At 43.1% G+C, this 20,238-nt stretch overlaps 1 protein-coding gene across 2 annotated transcripts in view; it reads left to right on the top strand.

The window, feature by feature from the left end:
* The window catches only part of NDST2 (N-deacetylase and N-sulfotransferase 2), a 107,689-nt gene that overhangs the window by 57,978 nt on the left and 29,473 nt on the right, over nucleotides 1-20,238 (top strand). Inside the window, exon 1 of one of the 2 annotated variants that reach the window (XM_081864267.1) lies at nucleotides 8,807-8,830. The exons of the other annotated variant lie outside the window; for it this stretch is intronic. The gene's annotated coding sequence lies outside the window, so the exon portion shown is untranslated. Of the gene's footprint in view, nucleotides 1-8,806; nucleotides 8,831-20,238 lie in introns of those variants that run through there. 2 annotated transcript variants of the gene reach the window in all.

Below are 20,238 nucleotides of genomic sequence, written 5' to 3'. Positions count from 1 at the left end.
AGAACTTGCCCAAACCCTACAGTCCCTTGAAAGCCCCCCCTTTTTTTTGTCCCACCACTAAGGATGAGCCTATTAATGAATATTACGGGCAAGGATTTTCAGTGGTGGCCCCTCAGTTGTGAATCTCCTTCCCTGGAGAACTCCACTTAGCTCCTCCCCCCACTAGTACACAGGAGAAACAAACCATAATCCGTTCCTTGGTGTTATGTCCAAGCTAGGGGTTGTGGTTCGTTTCTCATAAACACACGACTATAAGTAAACCAAAACTACCGTCTTTTTCACTCTATAAGACACACCCAACCATAGTTTTAGAGGAGGAGAACAAGAAAAAAAATATTCTCTCCCTCTCTGCGCAGCGCCTCTCCAACAAAGCGGGAGGAGAAACAGAAGGGGCTCCGTTTCTCCTCCCGCTTTGCTGAAGGGGCGCTGCGCAGCTTTCCCTCTCCGCGCAGCACCTCTTCAGTGCTGAAGAGGTGCTGCGCAGAGAGGGAAAGCTGCGCAGTGCCTCTCCAGCGAAGCGAAGTTAGAACAGCAAGAGGGATCGTTGCGCAGCGAAAGCACCGATCCCTCTCGCTCTCCTGGCTTCAGTGAAAGCAACGGAAAGTCTCCGGAGCACAGCGGGAGGAGCAATCCCGTTGCGCTCTGGAGGCTTTGCGCAGCTATCCCTGAAACCAGGAGAGCGAGAGGGATTGGTGCGCACCGATCCCTCTCGCTCTCCTGGCTTCTGGGATAGCTGCGCAGCCTGCATTCGCTCCATAAGACGCACACACATTTCCTCTTACTTTTTAGGAGGGGAAAAGTGCATCTTATAGAACGAAAAATGCGGTAATTGTGGTTTTCTTGGAGTTTAAAAAGATCACCATCCCTAGTTCAACCATCACGCTGAACAAAGGATCATAGCTTGTCCGTTCCCAGTCACAAGAGTGCTTGCTAAACTAAGGCTATAGATTGTAATGCCTCAGTTCTGATTTTTTTTATTTTTAAGAATGATGTTTTGTGGTATTTGTGAACCTATTTGCTCCGTTACTAAGATATTTAAGACAAACTGTCACTAGTACATGTTACTTGAGTGTGATTGACAGCGCTCTTATACCACTTCAGAAGACAATGGAATGTGCACCTTGAAGGGAGAGAACATGCTTGACTTCCTGCTTAAGTCTAAAGTTAAAAGGCTTCATGAAGAGCATTAAGTAGTTTCACAGTGCAGATCAAATACCGATTATGATGGAGAAAAAAACGTGACTTGGAAATGTTGAAGAAAGTTATTTCTGCTTGATTCATCTGTTTTTAAAGGAGTGGTGAAAAGAAGATAAAAATAACCAGCCAATTCTACATAATCCTCTAGGTTTTTTGTGACTGGCTTGACTTTTGCACCTACTCACGAGCCAAGCTTTCCCACGCGTGCTATAAGCATTCTGTTACTTCCTGGCTTGGGCAAGCAGTTTAAACTTCCCAGGATTCCAGTGTTAGCTTCTAGCCCTTGCAGTTACGGGGGGGGGGGGGGGGATCTGTGAATGTTACCTGATTACATGTTGACTAGACTCCATGTGAACTACAGGAGGAAAATAAGCAAATTTATTTATTTACTTATTTATTTCATAGAATTTATGTACCACTTGATTGTGTACCACTTCAAAGCGGTTAGCTAAGGAAAAAACAATATACATATCTGTCTGCTTTTTATTTAAATGTACATCTAGTTTGGCCCCTACACAATCAGCCCTTGAAGGAAATTAGAGGAAAGCACTGTTATCTCACAGAAGGTTTTCTCTAATTAGTGTTGGACAAAGCAACACTTCAATTGTTTCTCAAAGCCCTATCTAGTCTGACAAACAGGGATGCAAGAGCTGAGCCATAAGTGACGGCTGTATTCAAGTTAGAGAATGCTTATTTTAACATGCCAATTCACTGCGGTGTACCAAGTATCAAAATATAACAAAACCGAGGTCCCTTTCTGTCATAATTTGCTGCACCCAAAGTGTTGTAGCTCCTGTTGTCCCTACTGCAAATGACGACCAGCCACCCAAGTGTTCTTTCCCCCTAAACCTATGGGTAGGATCCTACAAGAGTCGGCTCTTTGAACACTTACAAATATCTTCCTCATGAAAATACATGTAACATTACTCAATTAACTTTGTTTAATCAAGGTCATGGCTTAATATCAATGTCTAGTTACAAAATAATTGAAAAAGATTTTGCCATAGTTTAAATCTTCTGGGTTGTACACCTATTGCTCCTCTGCTATATATGTGATTATTCTCTCTGCGGAAAGTAGCAGTGAACACAGCTGGTTCTCTGTCACCCTCACCACAGGCTTAACAGAGTGTCTGCTTGACAGATTGTGATTGCATACATGTGCGTCCGAAGGAGGATACAAATACTAGGAGATAAAACACTCAGTGGTTCATTTAAGGTGGATGCAGCAATGCTACTTTGGCATGTCCACATAATTTCAAAGGCAGCTTCTGATATGCTGTCACTAATATGCTACTTAATACGTTATAACACACCCAGTCTAATAATTCTCAAGAGCTTAGAAACAGCACAGAACTTTGTACAAGATTAGAGAAAGGAAAAACTTTAGAGCCATTCCACTTCCCTATGTGATATTGCCACCACTGTCATCATATTGCCAACCTCAAACACAACACATTCTGATGCTTAGCATGAATGCAGATGCAATGTTTCTCTGAGGACTTCTTCTTCTTCTTCTTATTATTATTATTATTAATCCTTAGGGTTGGGGGAAGGAATCTTTGTTAAGGGTTTAGACCTTTAAAAAAACCGGTTTGTTGTTTCTAATATGTTTATATTATCTGATTGTAAGTTGCTTTGGTGGGTGCAAGATGTAGGATATCAATTTTTTATAAATATATGCTTAAATCATGTAGACAAGAAGTGTAAAAGATCTAGGACTAGTTGTCTTTTGCATCTATATATACTTTTCTGTCAGGTGTCAGTTGTTATCAGGATTAAATATTTAGGAATCCTGTACTTTTCTAAAGGCCGTTTTGTACCATAATGGAATTGCGTTAAAGACTTTGGGCCACACAGAGAGTAATACATGTGCAATCAGATACCACAAAGCACCTGTTGCACTCAGGTTTCTGTCACATCATTGCAAAGTGGAAATTCAGGTCTGATTGATGCTCAAAAGTATGAGGAGGTACAAATCCCACAGACCTGTTTCTTATCAGGTGCTCCACACAGTAAACAAATGCTGACTGATGGCAGAGCTTTTGAACAGATGAGTTTCAGATAATGGAAAGAACCTTGGCTGTTTCTCATCTCCAGTTTGGCAGCTAGATTTATAGAAGCTGAAGAACACCTGAAATTGGTTGTCTCTCTTGTGATAATGTCAGTAGAGTCAAAACAGGCCTGAATAGTGGAGGTCCTGGGCAGGTATCTGCCATTAGTATTGAGTTTAGCATGTATGCTCATTTTAGCTTTCTGTTGGTGAGAATTCAGTGGTTCCTGTTTACACTGCTGCTGTTTCTACGTGTGTCTGGGTTATCTCAAAGCTATGGGTTAGTTCTACGTTAATCACCCCAGGCTGCTGATCCTGTGCCTTACCTATGACAAATCTCAGCTGTTTTTCAGTGGCGAGTGGGGACTCCTATAAGAGCTTGGAGGTCCTTGGAACAAGCCAGTTTAGTGCCAAACTTCCCCTTTGGTTTGTCACTCACTCACTCATTGTTGAAAATTGTTCTGTTGTAACCGAGTTGAGAGAAACTGACAAGCAGATGCCAGTAACTATGGATTCTTTTTCACATCACAGAAGAAAATCAGTGTTGACACATTTCACCTTCGGAATAGAAGCATTAAACGTTCATTTTCCACACTTCATGAGAACTGTTGCAGTGCCATTCAAAGTCTGACTTTTTTGGTGCTTTCTTTGTTGTAATTCTACCAAGGTATACTATGGAGCCCTCTAGATTTAGATCAGTGGTAGCCTATGTGGTTGCTTCCAGATGTTGTTGGACCACAATTCTCATCTAAGTATGGCATATGCTGATTGATTCATGGTGGTAAATGTTCTGCCTGGGTTTTTACTATTTTACTTACCGATTGCAAATCACTGACCATCTCTTTTATTGGAATGTATAAGAAATATTTTTTATATCGGGATTTGTAGTCTTTGGTGTTATGTTTTCATTTAGATACATAGTGCACCTTAGAAAAGCCATGTTTTGCCCTGGATATTTTAAACTGTGGAAATATTTGTTGAATTGCCAGCAGTACATCTAAACAGAACGTCTTAACATATAAAAACTCCACCAAGCACATCTATGAACCTTGTTGTATTATAGTTCCTCACTTACATGATCTGTGGGTATCTCTGCTTCTAAGAAGTGGATTCTGTTTAAATATGGATCTTAATCATTAATTTATACTTTTACTGCATTTTGGGGTTAGATAAAAAGTTGTTCATTGCTGTACTGAATATTTTTCCTGGCTAGTCAAGCTACGTCAGGATGGCTGCACTCTTGGTGACCCATCCTTACTGAACTTCTGGATCAGACTTGTGTGGCTTTCCACCTTCTCATTCAGCACTTCCATCAGAAACAATGTAGCTTATTGTTGGGGGGGGTGTTTATCTTCAACCTATAAATATTGCTCTCTGTGTGTGCATGACGGAAGCTTCAGTAAAGTGGTCAAGCTCACCAACACGAAACTGTTGCTTTAAGTGGAGTTGTTTTGCTTGGCATACACAAAACACACACTTTATATAGGTTGCACAAAGGCTTTTCTTCCTCTGGTCCCAGAGAAGTTTCTGTACTTCAGAGCCCTTGCTGAACAAAATCCACACACAACTTCTTAGTCAATTTGCACAAAGTCCTACAACTGCTTAGAGCAGTGGTTGCCAACTGGTGGTCAGAGGAGCCCATGGGGTCCACATAACCCACCTGGGGGTCTGTGGCACCACTCACATAACAAATACTACCATAGAGATACCATAATTTTCAAAAGTAGGGGGTCTGTGGCTTGGCTTTTGAAAAACAGGGAGATTGCAGTACTGAGTTAATTGAGAACCACTGGCGTAAAGTTTTTTGAGTCCTGAAGTCTGGCAATTCTCCAAGTCTTCTTCTCAAATGAGCTCTTCTCAAAGTATTCAGATAACTCCACTGTTCCATGGCAGTCCACTCCTTCCTGATAACCACCCACTACCCACACCATAATCAGAGCTCTTTTATACAGAGGTTACATACTTAATCTGCCCAGTAACACTGATAAGGAACTCCTCAGATTCAGCCAGGTGCCTCTCAGGAATCAGCTCTTTCCTCACTACTAATGGAATTAACTCATTAACACTTATAACTTTTAAAATACACAAGCCTTGAGCCAGCCATATTCCTGGTTTCCCAGTCCTCGGAAGAGAACAGAATGATTTTATGATGTGACAGTCAACTAGTAGCATGGCTCTCAGTAGATCTCCTTAGTGTGTGATTAAGTGGTGTGAGGGCATAGGGGTTAGCAAGCCTGTGTTTCTCCTTAAACAGAAGGGTGAAGTTTTGCTGCCTTCTCCACAGATGTTAAAAATATCAAATAATCCATACTCTAGCCCTTATTGTAATCATGGAAATGAATGATTTATCTAAGCTCTCCCTCGCGGATACCATCTGTCAAGTACAGAGTGAGAGTGATGTTTGCCTCTGCTTCCTTACAGTCTCCTCTTTGCTGTGTAAGAGATGACAAGTGTCAGGTGCAGGGAGAGCAGGGAATTATTAGTGCAAATGTTAGGCCTCTTGGGAAAAGATGTTTTAACTCCTTTAAAAGGACCTCCAAGTAATCCTTGTTAGAAAACCACCATCTGAAATGCCACCACAATAAAAATACTAGTCCAGTAATTTTGAACCTGTATTAATTATTGTGCCGTCTCAGATCTGCACATTTGTAGTGAGACTGGAGCGATTTCAACAGTGACAAGGTGGGATATCACTGAAAATCCTTTCTTTTTCAAAAGACGAGTCACAGGCGAGGTGAGGGCACACTCAGAATTGTGTTTCTTAAGGGAAGCCGAATATTGCCCATAATAGCAGATGCACAAAGAATGTAGTTATCTTTTCCCAAACAAAACTAGAAGGATAATCACTTACAGGTATAGCAAAGTTGCTAAGTCAGATTACCTGGTTCTTGCAGAAGACATTTGAAAATCAGAATTATTATAGAATAATGAGATAGTCACAGTGAAACTTCTTGGTTCATTATTGATTGACAGACAGAATGTGACAGAAGATGCCACCTGTAGCTTGGCATTGGCATTTTGGGGGTTTAAATGGGTTTCATTAGGTGCTAGGTAAAGGTTTATCTATCTAGAGAAGTTTTGTGCTGTCTTTTTACCCTTACTGTTGTTACAGAAGTGCTGACTTGGTGTCCTCATAATGTCATTAGAATGAGCACAATGCCATTTAAGTGTTCTTAAATCACATTTGAAAGGGAATGAGAAGTGGGTATCCTTGGCTGAATTGTTTCTAGGATTTGCCACCTCAACCAGTACGATTCCTTATCCATAAGACAGGAACTTTAGTTAAACACATGTTTAGGAGATCTGGAGCATGCTACTGGTTCTTGTTAGACATAGAAGGTGAAGGGCAACAGCCAGTTTGTAAGTATTGAACCTTGATGGCATAGTTCCCTAGATCAGGCCAAGTGTTCTGTTCTGGTTCTGCAGGAGGAGCCCATGGAGCAAGGCATGTCGGTTGTTGTAGCACGAAGGAGAGAGAGCTGTTGCTGAGCATCTAGCTCTGCTTTTCAGCTTTTACTTCCAGTCTTATCGCTTCTATTTTCTGCCCCCTTTCAGAGGACTAGGGTCAACACTCTGGTCTGAAGATAGGCACTTCCTCTGCCTGGTTAACTCCTTGCCCTGTTGGACTGGCAAGTTAGTATGGAAGGTGCACAGTTCATCAGATGAAGGTGCCCATGAAGAAGCTTGCTGCAGTTTCCTGGGCCCTGGTGCGGTGACATCTAGTTCTGTGGCTGCTACCTGTCAGCCTCTACTTCAGTGGTCCCCTCAACACTAGCATCAGAGCCAGGAACCCAGTCTGGCTCCTTATCCTGTGTATTGGTCATTGCTGGACTCCAGAGCTATGACACCAAGATCCATCTGTCCCAGGACTCTGCTTCCAACAGTGGCCAATCATATAGCTTCCAGTGCATTATACTAATCCAAACTGGGTGTAACCAGGGAATGGATGATTGTGGCCAAGCTATTCCTTGTCTCAGAAGGGCTGTAACTGACAAATCCAACACAGCTGGTGAGAAGGAACTTCATGATAGCAGAAGCCTCTTGGGACACCAAAAACAACACTAGATAGGACAGTATCCCTACACTGTAACCCTGTCCAGAATAAGCTGAAGGCTTCCTCCCAGGGCAGAAGAATTACCAGTGTTTTGTCCTACTTGTCTGGATTGAACTGGAGGGAGCCAAAATATAAGGAAGGAGAAGAAGCGGTGTGTGTGTCAGAGAGAGAGAGAATGTCCTAAATCAGTGGTTCCCAATTAGCTAAGTACTGTGGACCCCCAGTTTTTCAAAAGCCAAGCCATGGACCTCCCTACTTTCAAAAATGTAGATATCTCTATAGTAATTTTTGTTATATGAATGGTGCCACCATACTCTCCAATATGTCCCAGTGCAAAAACCAGGATGTGTGTCTTCCAGGCTGTGCTCCTGTGCAAGTCATGTGACCCACGCATGTGTTTTGGGGTGTGATGATCTCGCATGAGATCTGTATCTGGCCATGATCTCTCAAGCTTTATAACACCGTGCTCTCGCATGAGAGCACGTCCCCCCCAATGGAATTCCCTGGACAGTTGACCGGTATGTGCCATGAACACCCTGAGTGGGTTATGAGGACCCCTTGGGGTCTGTGGACCACCCGTTGGGAACCACTGTCCTAGATACAGCCCTGTTTCTTGTATGGAGCTTTAGTAAAACGTGTGTTCTCTTACCGATGGTGCTCATAAATCAGACCTATACTGAATATTCCCGTTTTGCTCTGTCTCATTATGTATTCTGACTTTTATATAGTTGCTAGTAGTTAACCACAAAAGCATTTCAGGTTATGTAAATTCATACGGTTGCTGTTCTTTTGAGTCTTCTTGTTTGTTTTTTTACAAGCAATGTTTCTATCAGAACAGTTAATGTTTCAACACTGAAACTGTCATTTTCTATTTTAATATGCCACTCCTCTTCTGGCTCTACATTTTGTTCTATTTAGTTTTTTGTTAAGTAATAGAGAACGACTTTTGCATAATTTCTTCAGAAGACAAAGTATAATTAGCTGTTAAAAGCAAAACATATCTGGAGTGGAAATAGGAAATGCCTATCTTTCATAGTTCTTTGGGGCTATATTATTATTATTATTATTATTATTATTATTATTAGGCTCTGAAAACAATTTATCTCTTAGCAGAGGTATTTACTTGATTTCAGAGCCCCTCATGCCAAAGGGACTTCTTTTCCTCTGGTGAATAAATCCACCAGGGAACCTTCATACTTTGTCATTTTCATGTCTTTAAGCAACTGTGAGCATGTGACAGCTTGAAAAAGCCAAACTCTCTGGGCAACTTATCAGTGCATACCACAGTGTAATGTCAGGTGCTGTTGTCTCTCTGTGTGGCCCCCATTAGCCCCCTCCTTTTCTTCTCCTCCCCTCCCTTCCTCCTTACCTTATTGATGAGGCTTTTTGAGTTGTCATTCTGCTTGGCAGTGTGTTACAGCGTTCTTTTTTTAATTCTCTTGCCATGGAAACAAAAGGGAAAGTCAGGGTTGTTGCCTTCCCCCAAACCGTGCAGCACTACTACAATGTGCTCTTCTGCAAGGGATAAGGTAGGATTTGCTTCATCTGTTCTGTGTGTGAATCAGCGGAACGCTTGTTTAGTTTCTTCTAAACAAGAAATGCTTTTGATTTGCTGCCAGATTCCTTTTGGTTGCTCAGCAAATGGGGTTCAAAGCCTTGCCATGGTCAAATGTTTGGTGTGTGTGTAAATGGATTTGATAAGGACTGGAATGGATCTGCAGATCCTTAGTCTGAAGAGAAATGTGAGTTAGAAAGGTGTCGTGATACTAAGTGTGGAATTCTGCTATGCCCAGCCTCTCTTCGGACAGCACCACAGTTCCTACTATTTCTGGAATTTCAGTGAGTAATGTGAATACTTTCCAGAGTTGTTCTGGGCAAAGGACGGGGTCCTTCCCTTCATGTCCTTTAAATCTATGTAGACCTTGCTGTATTTTACTGGGGGTGTAGGTTGTTGTATACACATGCAGTCTCCATCTCGAATAGATGGCAGAGGAGTAAACACATACCTCTGTACAGTATACGATTTAAGGAACTGTGTTTTCACAGACTGCTATTGACAACTTTGGAGTAAAGAAAAAATCAGCAATGGCATTTAATGACTGCTGGGCAACTTAGCAACTATGTGCTCAATGAAAGAATGAAAGGAGGGGCATTTCACTTGAAGCACTGGTCATGTAGAGTTAGCAAGTGCTTCCTTCACTTCCCTTTGGGACCTAAATGGTTTGTTTTAGCTGACAGAAGCAGATATTGTAAGCCACATAATGGGTGCAAAAGATAGAGAAAATGCATGGGTTTCCAACTTGCAAGGTGAGGTGTTTGAGGTATATTACATTTAAATGTGATGATCTGCCTGTTTGGCAAAAGAAAAGCCCTTCTTGGTTTTGAACACTTCAGATCCATTTTGTGGATTTCAGAGATATTTTTTACTAAAATCAGGGGCCATCAAGAGTCTTTTAGGGTTTGTCTGCAGTTAGCTTTTGCCACACACTTTCTGGACACAGGCCTACGGTTAAGAACTGTGTGTCAGAGCATACATTATTTTTAATTTTGCCCCAGAGCTTTCCCTGCGAAAACCTGCTATTTAGTGTTCAATCGGAGCAATGTCAATTCAAGTTTTAAGTGGATGCCCATTTGCTCCAATTGATCTCTAAACAGTGGGTTTTTGTGGGGAAAGCTTGAGCAAAAATGGGGGGGGGGGCATTTGGACATGAAGCTTTAAAGCGCCTGGAAAAATTGCCGGAAAGGTAAGTGTGGATAAATCCTTTGTTTCTTCTTATCTGCTCTCTGGAAGGTTTTTATTACCGTTGATTTTGATTTTCTGGTAAGACTTTTTGAAATATTTCTATGCCCACTTTTCTGTTTAAAAATACTCATGGTGGCTTACAACTGCAATGTAAAAATCAGCTCATGTTCCTACAGTTCATTGTGGGGAGAATGTGTATGCTTACATTTTCAGCTCAATTTTGCTGAAAATTGTTAAAGAGCTTTAAAAGAAAATGGGAAAGGCTGAGATTGTAATCTGCTTTGGGAATTTACCGGTTCCAGACTTCTGAGAGTCTACTTCACCTGGATTGTCAATTGTTTTAGCTGCTACCACGTTTTCAGTGGCTTCCCCCTGATTTAAATAAACCAATTGAATCATAAAAGAAGTATGAAAAATATAGGATTTTGTAAAGGTTGCCGCACTCCACATTGGCAAGAATCTACAATTTGCCAATTGCTAATACAAGCGTTCATTCTTCAAACCCAGTCAAGCAGTGGATCGAATTGAAAGTGGCCTGGTTTTGTTTTGTTTTTTCAAAAAAATATTTTATAAGGTCAGAGATAGAGGGGAAGGGTGATGCAACAATGCTGTGTTGCAGCTGTCATCTTCTTAGTGATAGGAAGTAGTTTGTTTGCAAAACTGACCTCTCGGCCACTGAACTTATTATTGAGAAGCAGTGGCGTAGCGTGGGGGGTGCAGGGGGGGCCGGCCGCACCAGGTGCAACATCTGGGGGTTAGGGTTAGGGGGCGCAAATCCACGGGTTGGGAGGTGCAAATCCACAGGTTAGGGGGTGCAAATTACTTGCCTTGCCCCGGGTGCTGACAACCCACGCTATGCCACTGTTGAGAAGCTTGCAAAGCTGATAGCACTCAGGTCAGTGTACTGTTCTTCTGCTCCCGTTGCCATTGTGGAGAGTAAGAAAAGCAGCTCTGGAATTCAAACCAGAGCCCCCTTGAACCAGTTTTCATCCTTTTCTTTCTACTGGCCAGTTGACCTGATGAGTTAGTGGAAGTGGGAGAGCTATCTTCTAAAAGGAATTGTTTCCAAGGAAATCCTTATCACATTTTTAACCTGTTTGCTAAGCAAAATGTTATGGGGGACTTTGTCAAATGCATAATAAAGATAAATTATGTCCACAGAATTCCCATAATCCATTAAGAAAGTAAACTGATGACAAAAAGAGAGAGAGATAAGATTAGACCAGCAGGGTTTATTTTTGCAAATCCATACTGGCTCCTGCTAATCCCTGCATTGGTTACCAATAATCTGAGCAAGAAGTGTCATTGCAAAAAAGTGACTGGAATAGCAGGCCATGTTTTAGGACCCAGGAGTCATAGTTTTAAAAATCACCAGCTTTAATATAAATCAATGCAAAACATAATTATTTGGGTTTGAGTTCCATGCACGCAGCCATGTGATACCAGTGTTCAACCTACCGTATTTTTTGCTCTATAAGACTCATTTTTCCCCTCCTAAAAAGTAAGGGGAAAATGTGTGTGCGTCTTATAGAGCGAATGCAGGCTGCGCAGCTATCCCAGAAACCAGAACAGCAAGAGGGATTGCTGCTTTCACTGTGCAGCGATCCCTCTTGCTGTTTTGGCTTCTGAAATTCAGAATATTTTTTTTCTTGTTTTCCTCCTCCAAAAACTAGGTGCGTCTTGTGGTCTGGTGCGTCTTATAGAGTGAAAAATACGGTATTTCTCTTTCGGCTACTGTCACAGCCTCATTGTCTCTGTTTACAAGTAGGTTAGTAAAGGACTCTGTTGAATAGGACTTGCCTTCATTAATGATAGAATTCCAGAAGCTCCCCTTCTAGATTTTATCATATCAGAGCTCAGGATTCTCTATCGCTGCATATACAAGAACACTTAATTACTGAATATGGGTATGTAAGGATGAGGTTTATTCTATAGCAGGGGTCAGCAAACTTTTTCAGCAGGGGGCCGGTCCACTGTCCCTCAGACCTTGTGGGGGGCCGGATTATATTTTGAGAAAAATAAATGAACGAATTCCTATGCCCGCACGGCGGCAGTGGGAGGCCCCATTAGCTAAAGTGGTACCTCAGGTTGAGAACAGTTTCAGGTTAAGAACGGACCTCTAGAACGAATTACCGTATTTTTCGCTCTATAAGACGCACCAGACCACAAGACGCACCTAGTTTTTGGAGGAGGAAAACAAGAAAAAAAATATTCTGAATTTCAGAAGCCAAAACAGCAAGAGGGATCGCTGCACAGTGAAAGCAGCAATCCCTCTTGCTGTTCTGGTTTCTGGGATAGCTGCGCAGCCTCCATTCGCTCCATAAGACGCACACACATTTCCCCTTACTTTTTAGGAGGGAAAAAGTGAGTCTTATAGAGCAAAAAATACGGTAAGTTCTTAACCCAAGGTACCACTGTAGTGTTCTTTAAGAATGAGTGAAAAATGGGTCACAGCATTACCCTTACAAAGTTATGCAGGAATGGTGCATAATTATTCATAATATGCCTCCCGCGTGCCGCCCCCCCCCCCCCCCGTCCAGTGGAGAAGGAACTGAAATTGAAACATTGCATTGGAAGGTTTCTTCAGTATTAAATTACAGATAAATTTGATAGCACAGTGCAGTTGAGAAAAGTGAAGGCAGGGGATATGCATGCCTTCTCATAATATTGAGGAATGTCTCTTCCTTTGCACTGTGGCTCAAGTCTGAAGATGAAAGGCATACATTCTTTCAGGACTTGACAGGTGCTCTCAGGTGAAGAGCTGGAGCCGAGACGCATTCCAGCATTGAAGAGGTATCTTTAAAATGATGCTGTCATGCCAGTCAGGCTGGGTTGGAAGGTTGAATAAAGACTGAAATGCTGGAAGTAGTACAAGAACATTCCTATATATAATGCTGGACAGGGGCATTTAGTTCTTAAACCTGGGAGGGGGGGATAAAGCAATTTTGCACACATGTGAATGTGCTTGGCTTCTTCTTCCTTCGGATGCTGTGCTTACCGTTGTATTACTTTGCTCCTGGACCACTCCCCAGGACCACTCTCCTAACAAATTCAGGGCCCGGGGTGGGTGTCTAACGATCCTTTGTTTTCCATTACAAAATGCTCAACTCTCAGACATCCACTGAAGGTAACAAAGATTTTAATTAAGCAGGGGCCTTCCTGAGAGGTGCTTGTCTACTTGTAAAGCTAATATCTCTCCCGCTACACCTGCTGCCTTCAGTGAGAAATGGTCAGGAGAAGTAGAAGTGGTGAAGAGAAAGGAGCAGAGGAGCTACCGTATTTTTCGCTCCATAAGCCGCACTTTTCCCCTCTTAAAATCTAAGGGGAAATGTCTGTGCGTCTTATGGAGTGAATGTGTGGTCCCTGGGGCTGGGAGGGGGACCCGGGCTTCTCCCGCTGCCCCACAAGCTCTGGGAGCAGCTCCCTGAACTGCTGTTTGGGGCTGGGGGGGGGGACCAGGCCTTCCCCCACCAGCCCCGACAAGCTCCTGAGCAGCTCTGGGGGAGTCTGCAAAGCCTCCGCAGGGCAGCGGGGAGCCTTCACACGGCTATCCCTGGCTTTTGGGGGAGGTGGGGGAAGGGACAGAGCCGTGCTCTGTCCTTTCCCCCACCTCCTGCAAAAGCCAGGGATAGCCGCACTCCCTTTAAAGAGCTGCGCGGAGTGTGTGTGTGGCTCTTGGAGGCTTTTCCCCGAGGAGGGAGAAGGGCAGTCCGTCAGTGACTGGCTGTCCTTCTCCCTCCTTGGAAAAAGCCTGCAAGCGCCGCACACACATGAAAGGGAGCACTGAGCAGAGCCTGGGATTCATACAGGATCTGCTCAGCACACCCTTTAAATAATAATTTTTTTCTTGAATTCCCCCCCCCCCGAAAAAAATAGGTGCGCTTTATGGTCAGGTGCACCTTATGGAGTAAAAAATGGGGTAGCCAGCCCTGGGAAAGAGAGAGACAATTTTCAGGTCCGGCTCGCAACTAACCGAACCTCTTGCTATTGGGAAGACTGATAACAGCAAAGGCATTTGTCTCTGTTAGAGGAGGAAGAAGGTTTTAGTACCATATGCATCCCCTGATCTTCCATTATGCTGCCAATTCTCATTTCCTAATCTCTCTCTCTCCCCCCTCATACCTAAGTCCATTGCACCTACAGAAGTTAATATTACACAGTAGACACATTTCAAGTGCTGAGATTCTATATTTGCCTGAACAAAGTATACCTGCCAGAACAGCAAGTTTGTTTCATTTTGGAAGTTATCACTCAGGTTCAATGGCTCTATGGCTTCACTAGCCAGCTGTCTGAGGAGAACATGCGTTGGCCTTCTCCTTCAGACCTTTTAAACTCCACTGGAATCAGACCTTTTAAACTCCACTGGAATCCTGTTGCATGTATTTCAGATAGTTCTGTTGCCTTCTAGGAAAGGCCCCTTGCTCCTTGCTTCTTGAGCCTCAACAAATGCAGCCTTTAAATTGAGAGGCTCTAAGGAGCAGGGACGCGGGTGGCACTGTGTGTTAAACCACAGAGCCTAGGACTTGCTGATCAGAAGGTCAGCAGTTCGAATCCCCGCGACGGGGTGAGCTCCCATTGCTCAGTCCCTGCTCCTGCCAACCTAGCAGTTCGAAAGCACCTCAAAGTGCAAGTAGATAAATAGGTACCACTCCGGCGGAAAGGTAAACTGCGTTTCCGTGTGCTGTTCTGATTCACCAGAAGCGGCTTAGTCATGCCGGCCACATGACCCGGAAGCTGTACGCCGGCTCCCTCGGCCAGTAAAGCGAGATGAGCGCCGCAACCCCAGAGTCAGTCACAACTGGACCTAATGGTCAGGGGCCCCTTTACCTTTACTTTAAGGAGCAGCCACAGTTACCTCCACAGCTTAAGCTGCCACTTCCTTTGGCTGTTATGGCATTTTTAAAAGAACTGTGGAACAGCTAAAGGCAGTTCAGGGCAGTGGAGAGACACAGGGGCAAGGCAGTTGATGAAATATCTATTGGGACAGGTGCAGCATCTCACACACCTATTACTACTCTTTATGGTTCCAACGGGTATATTTTATTGGTTTGTTTGTGACATGCTGAAATTTGTGTTCATTGCTGATCTCTGGGGAGCTGCTGTGGCTGAAAAGGTGGTTTGGCTCACACCTCACATCAGACCATAGTTAATGTTTAATGTGAACACGTAGCTTGGTAGCACAGACTGCTTTATTCCTCCCCCATTCCTGGCTGCAGCAGGATGGAAAAGCCACAAGCTTTGTTTAGTCATGTTGACCAAACCTGGGCTTCTGCTTTTTCTGCCCCACCCACACAAACAAATCAGAAGCAATATCCAAGGTTTGTTAACCACTTGTGGTTTGTGTGGGGAAGATGTTCAGGTTCAGATGTTGCAAGCAAAACTTGTGGTTTGTTGCTCCCAGTGCAACTTAGCCAGAAGTGGGGAGGGAGTGAAGCAGGTCACACATTTGCATTAAACCAGAGTTAAACATTAACTATGGTTTGGTGTGATATGCGAACACAGCCAATAAATACCGCATTTTTTGCCCTATAGGACGCACTTTTTCCCCTCCAAAAATGAAGGGGAAATGTGTGTGTGTCCTATGGGGCGAATGCAGGCTTTCGCTGAAGCCTGGAGAGAGAGGGGTCGGTGCGCACCAACCCCTCTCGCTCTCCAGGCTTCAGGAAGCTATCCGCAATCCGTGGGAGAGCTGCGTGACTTCGCACAGCTCTCCCATGGCTTGGGGAGAGGGGCCTGCACCCGAAGCCTGGGGGGCGCTGAGCTCAGCGCCCCCCCAGGCTTCGGGCTTAGCGCAGCTCTCTGCAAGCTGTGGGAGGGCTGCGCGACTTCGCGCAGCTCTCCCACGGCTAGCGGATAGCACCCTGTTCTGGGGGCTGGGGTCGGGGGAAGCTCGGGCTTCCCCCACCCCAGTCCCACACCTGGGGGGGGATTTTTTTTCTTTATTCCCCCCCCCAAAAAAAACTAGGTGCGTCCTATGGGCCGGTGCGTCCTATGGGGCAAAATATACGGTAAATAGCAATAAAAATCTCCTTCCTTGTCTCCCTTGCGAATACAACTTATCAGCTATTTCTTGCTTCTCTTTACCCCTATTCAGGAAAGGGACAAATCTGATATTAGCTTCTAGCTCCTTTTGCTGTTGTGTCTCTCTACCAGAGCACATATTTTAATTACTGACATGTTTCTCCATAAGCATGCGATGACTCCCTTGGGGCAGCTTGTGGATGCTGCATAGGAATGCTTACCTGGAAGTAATTCAGAAATTATGACTGCTCATATTCACTTTGGTTAGTAAAACATCTATTCCTGGATTGGTATAGCTTGACCACAGTTGTGCATGCATTGGTAACCTCATGGCTCGTAACTGCAATGGGCTCTACGTGGGGCTACCCTTGGAGAAACTGCAGCTGGTGCAGAAAGTGGAAGCTAGGTTGCTTGTAGAGGCAAACTACTGTCAACATACAACAGTCTGCTTTAAGGATTCACACTGGTTGTCAGTATGCTACTGGACCACGTTCAGGATGTTGGTACTAGTGTATAAAGCCCAGGGCTAATTTACTTGTTGCTGCAGTTTTGGGGAAAGTTTCTTCTGCAAGTTCCAAAGATTATTGAGCAGGGCTTTCAGCATGACTGCCCCTGTTCTGTGGAATAGCAATCCTCTTGAGATACGACGGGTTCCCACTATATGCACTTGACAATTTGTTCCGACAGACTTTCTCTGCTAGATAAATGAGTCTTTGCTATGATTGTCTATTTTGTATGGTTTTAGTTTTGTTCTAATTTTTTTTAAAATAATGCCCCCAAAAAGGGTTTGATTAGGGCTTTACCAAATTTAATCATAATGATCTCTGTTTCTAAGGTTGAGAAATGAATGCCAAAATGGTCCCTTCCTGATGAGGGAGGTGTCAGCAGGCTTGGGAGAAACAACCTTTAAGAACATGAATACGAATGAGGAAGAAATATCCAAAGCAGCCAAATGAGGACTGAGCATGCTCAGTGACTGTGGAATGCTGGCTGATAGCAGGAGCAGGGGGTAGAAAGGAATGAAGTGGCTGGAAACCTGAATAGGAACATTCCACGCTGCAACATTTTGTTGCAGCCCCTGCTCTATCAATTTAAATGTGATCTTTTGAATACAAGATTTTGATTTTGATTTTTTAAAAATAATATTTATTAGCAGTTTAAAGATTACAAAAGAAAAGAAATAGAATTAAACAAGACAATACAATACAAAAACAAAAACACCACACAACCCAAACCCTAAAACAATGAATCAACCAAACAAAACAAAAACAATTAAAAACACATCCATTAATTTCGATATCATAACTTTCGTTCACTTGTTTCAGCGACCTCCTCACACCTCCCTTTTTGTATTCCACTTCAATTAACTGTTTCAGCAATTCCTTTCCATCTTCCTCTGGTTTTCTGTCCTGAAATTTATCTTAACATATTCTAACCTTGTTTTTTCCCTTTAATACATTTACAATCTGTCTATACCTAATTCCTTATAACATTTCTGCTAAAGCCATATAACTTCATTCCATCATTTTTTCTAACATTCATTAATTTTACAATATTTTGATTTTAATGTGGTATAGAATTCCACCAACCCACTGCATATCCATAATAGTGTCTCTTAAGAAGCATCCATATATCTGAAGCGAAAGCCTTGCATAGCAACGTGTGCCGAAGAGTCCTCTTGGATCATTCAAGTTCTTGTGTCTGAAGCAGATGCCTAGTTCATTTAGGTCCCTACCACTGTGGATGACTAGACCTTGAAGAGCTGTGTTGCATCACTCGAATTAGAGCAGTGACCTTTCTGTGCACTTTGATTGTCAGGACATGAAGTCTCCTTTCTCAGTCTAACGTCTGCAGTTGGCACTCTTGCCTGCTTGTGCTGCTTCCAGTCAGTTAAGGTGGACTCTGAAATTGCTGAATGCTGAAGAATACGGTTTCTAAAAGGAAACAACCATTGATGTTTTCCATATGTGACTGAAAGAAGGAAGGATACAAATCTCAGATTTTACTAATTCTGTCTGTGGTTTATTAGGCAGACGGTGAGTAACTCCAATCAGAATGTGTATATGTGTTATCCAATGGGCCTTAAATGTTAGGTTTGTCTACGTAATTCTACATGTAGATGGATATAGTAGACTCGTCTTTTATAGAGCTTTCGAAGATTCAAAATGTTGGGATTTTTTTCTTCTGCTGTCAGGATGCAAACACATTACAGTGGTACCTCGGTTTACAAACTTAATCTGTTCCGGAAGTCTGTTCTTAAACCAAAACTGTTCTTAAACCAAGGCGCACTTTCCCTAATGAGGCCTCCCTCTGCCGGTGCCATTCCACCATTCGGATTCTGTTCTTAGACTGAGGTAAAGTTCTCAACCGGGACACTATTTCCGGTTTTGCGGAGTTTGTAAACCGAATCGTTCTTAAACCGGACTGTTCTTAAACCGAGGTACCACTGTACTATTTTTGTATTCCACTGCATGCGTTTGAAGGTTAGTAGAGCTTTTTACTTGTGTAAACACACAAAAGTCCTATGTAGACGTAAGATTTGTTTCTCCTAGTCACCCTTTGCACTGGGAAGGAACCGCAGTGTGGTGTCAAGTCTGCATCAGTTGTGACCATGGCTTTTACACTTGTTAGGTTTCCACCACTACCCATAACCAGAACTAAGGCATTTGATTTGAGTGTGCCATGGTTTACAGTGATGGCAATGGGGGTGGCGCTGTGGTCTAAACCACCGAGCCTAGGGCTTGCCGATCAGAAGGTCGGCAGTTCGAATCCCTGCGACGGGGTGAGCTCCCCTTACATAACCTGCTTCTGTTTCTTCACCTTGGTTAGGCAACTAGGGATGTTGTATTTGTACCAGGTTACAGACAGAATGTTGAATCCATTGATTTATTGCAAACAACACGCCTAATACTGGAAAGGAGCAGAACTTCCATGCTATCTTTAGACTTCAGAATGATCCTCCCAGAGAATACACACCTGTCAAAATCTAAACCAACATTGAAAGTTTTCCAAGCAGCCTTGGAAGACATGACACTAGTTACTTCTCTCGGTTCTTTCCCCCAAATATCCCAGCATGATACAATGTTTGCTGCCCAAATAAAATGAATGTAGGCTGAGTTTCAGACAACAGTGCTTTCTACAGGCCTAGTAGGAGGTATACTTTTACAGTATGCCACTGCAAATTGAGTGGAGATGTTCATCTGTCTACAGAAAAGTAATGCTTCTCTCGCCCCTTCTCATTTTATAGCTCCCTTTTCAGGGCTGCCAGCCAACTGGAAACTTTCCCACCATGCAGAATGTATGCAAAAAGCCTCCCCTTCAGACAAAGATATTCTCCCTAGAATCCCTCTGAACCCTTTTCAGCAGCAAGACATTATTGTTGATATGTTGTGCTTGACATAGGCTCAGCCCTAATTGGGTTCCATCTGGGTTAATAATTACTACTACTACTACCACCAGTAGTTGAGAGTGGGGACGTGTCAGCTCCTTCATATCAACTAAGGTTGATCACCAAGGGCTAAGGCGTGTATTTCTATTCCTTCTCTTCTGCTTTTTAATTGTACCTAATCTGGAGTAAATTGACTCAAGAGAAGTCATGCTCTTCTATAAGGCTTTTGGTATTGATTGAAGTTGTTACTAAGGGTTTGTTTTGGTTACCCCCTCGTTTGGTTTTGTTACCGCTTCCTTATATTGTGGCTTTGTAATGGCAATGCTCTCTTGACTTTGTTTTCCATTTTGTTCACAAGTTGCCTAGAGTTCATTTTACAAGTAAAGGCAGCTTATGAATTTTCATGGCCATAAATTATCTCCATTGCCACCCATATTGTAAATTCTAATAATGACACAGCCAGAGAGGAAAAGGAAGCTGAGTAGCTGCAAAGATTTCAAAGAAGCCTTTGTTTTTTATGGGGGCAGTGCTTAATGATGCGTTACTAAAAAGGAGTCAGAGGAATAAATATATAGCTTAAACCTGCCCTGGCTGCCATAAAAACAGTTCCTTTGCTTCCCTCACAGTGTCGGATACTGCTGCCTGGTTAAATTATGTACATTAAGCATTTTTGCATACATTGGTGCCCGTTTTACCCAATTCCATTCTTGCTTGCTGTGGAAAGGGACAAGAAGTTCTGCAGGAGTCTCACTTTCCAAGCTCTGGAAGTCCTCTTTTGCTTCTGG

The sequence above is a fragment of the Podarcis erhardii genome, assembly GCF_964252035.2.
Source record: "Podarcis erhardii genome assembly, chromosome: 5".
In the NCBI taxonomy this organism is placed as follows: Eukaryota; Metazoa; Chordata; class Lepidosauria; order Squamata; family Lacertidae; genus Podarcis; species Podarcis erhardii.
The sequence above is the reverse complement of the archived record's forward strand: the minus strand, read 5'-3'. Positions and strand labels throughout refer to the sequence as shown.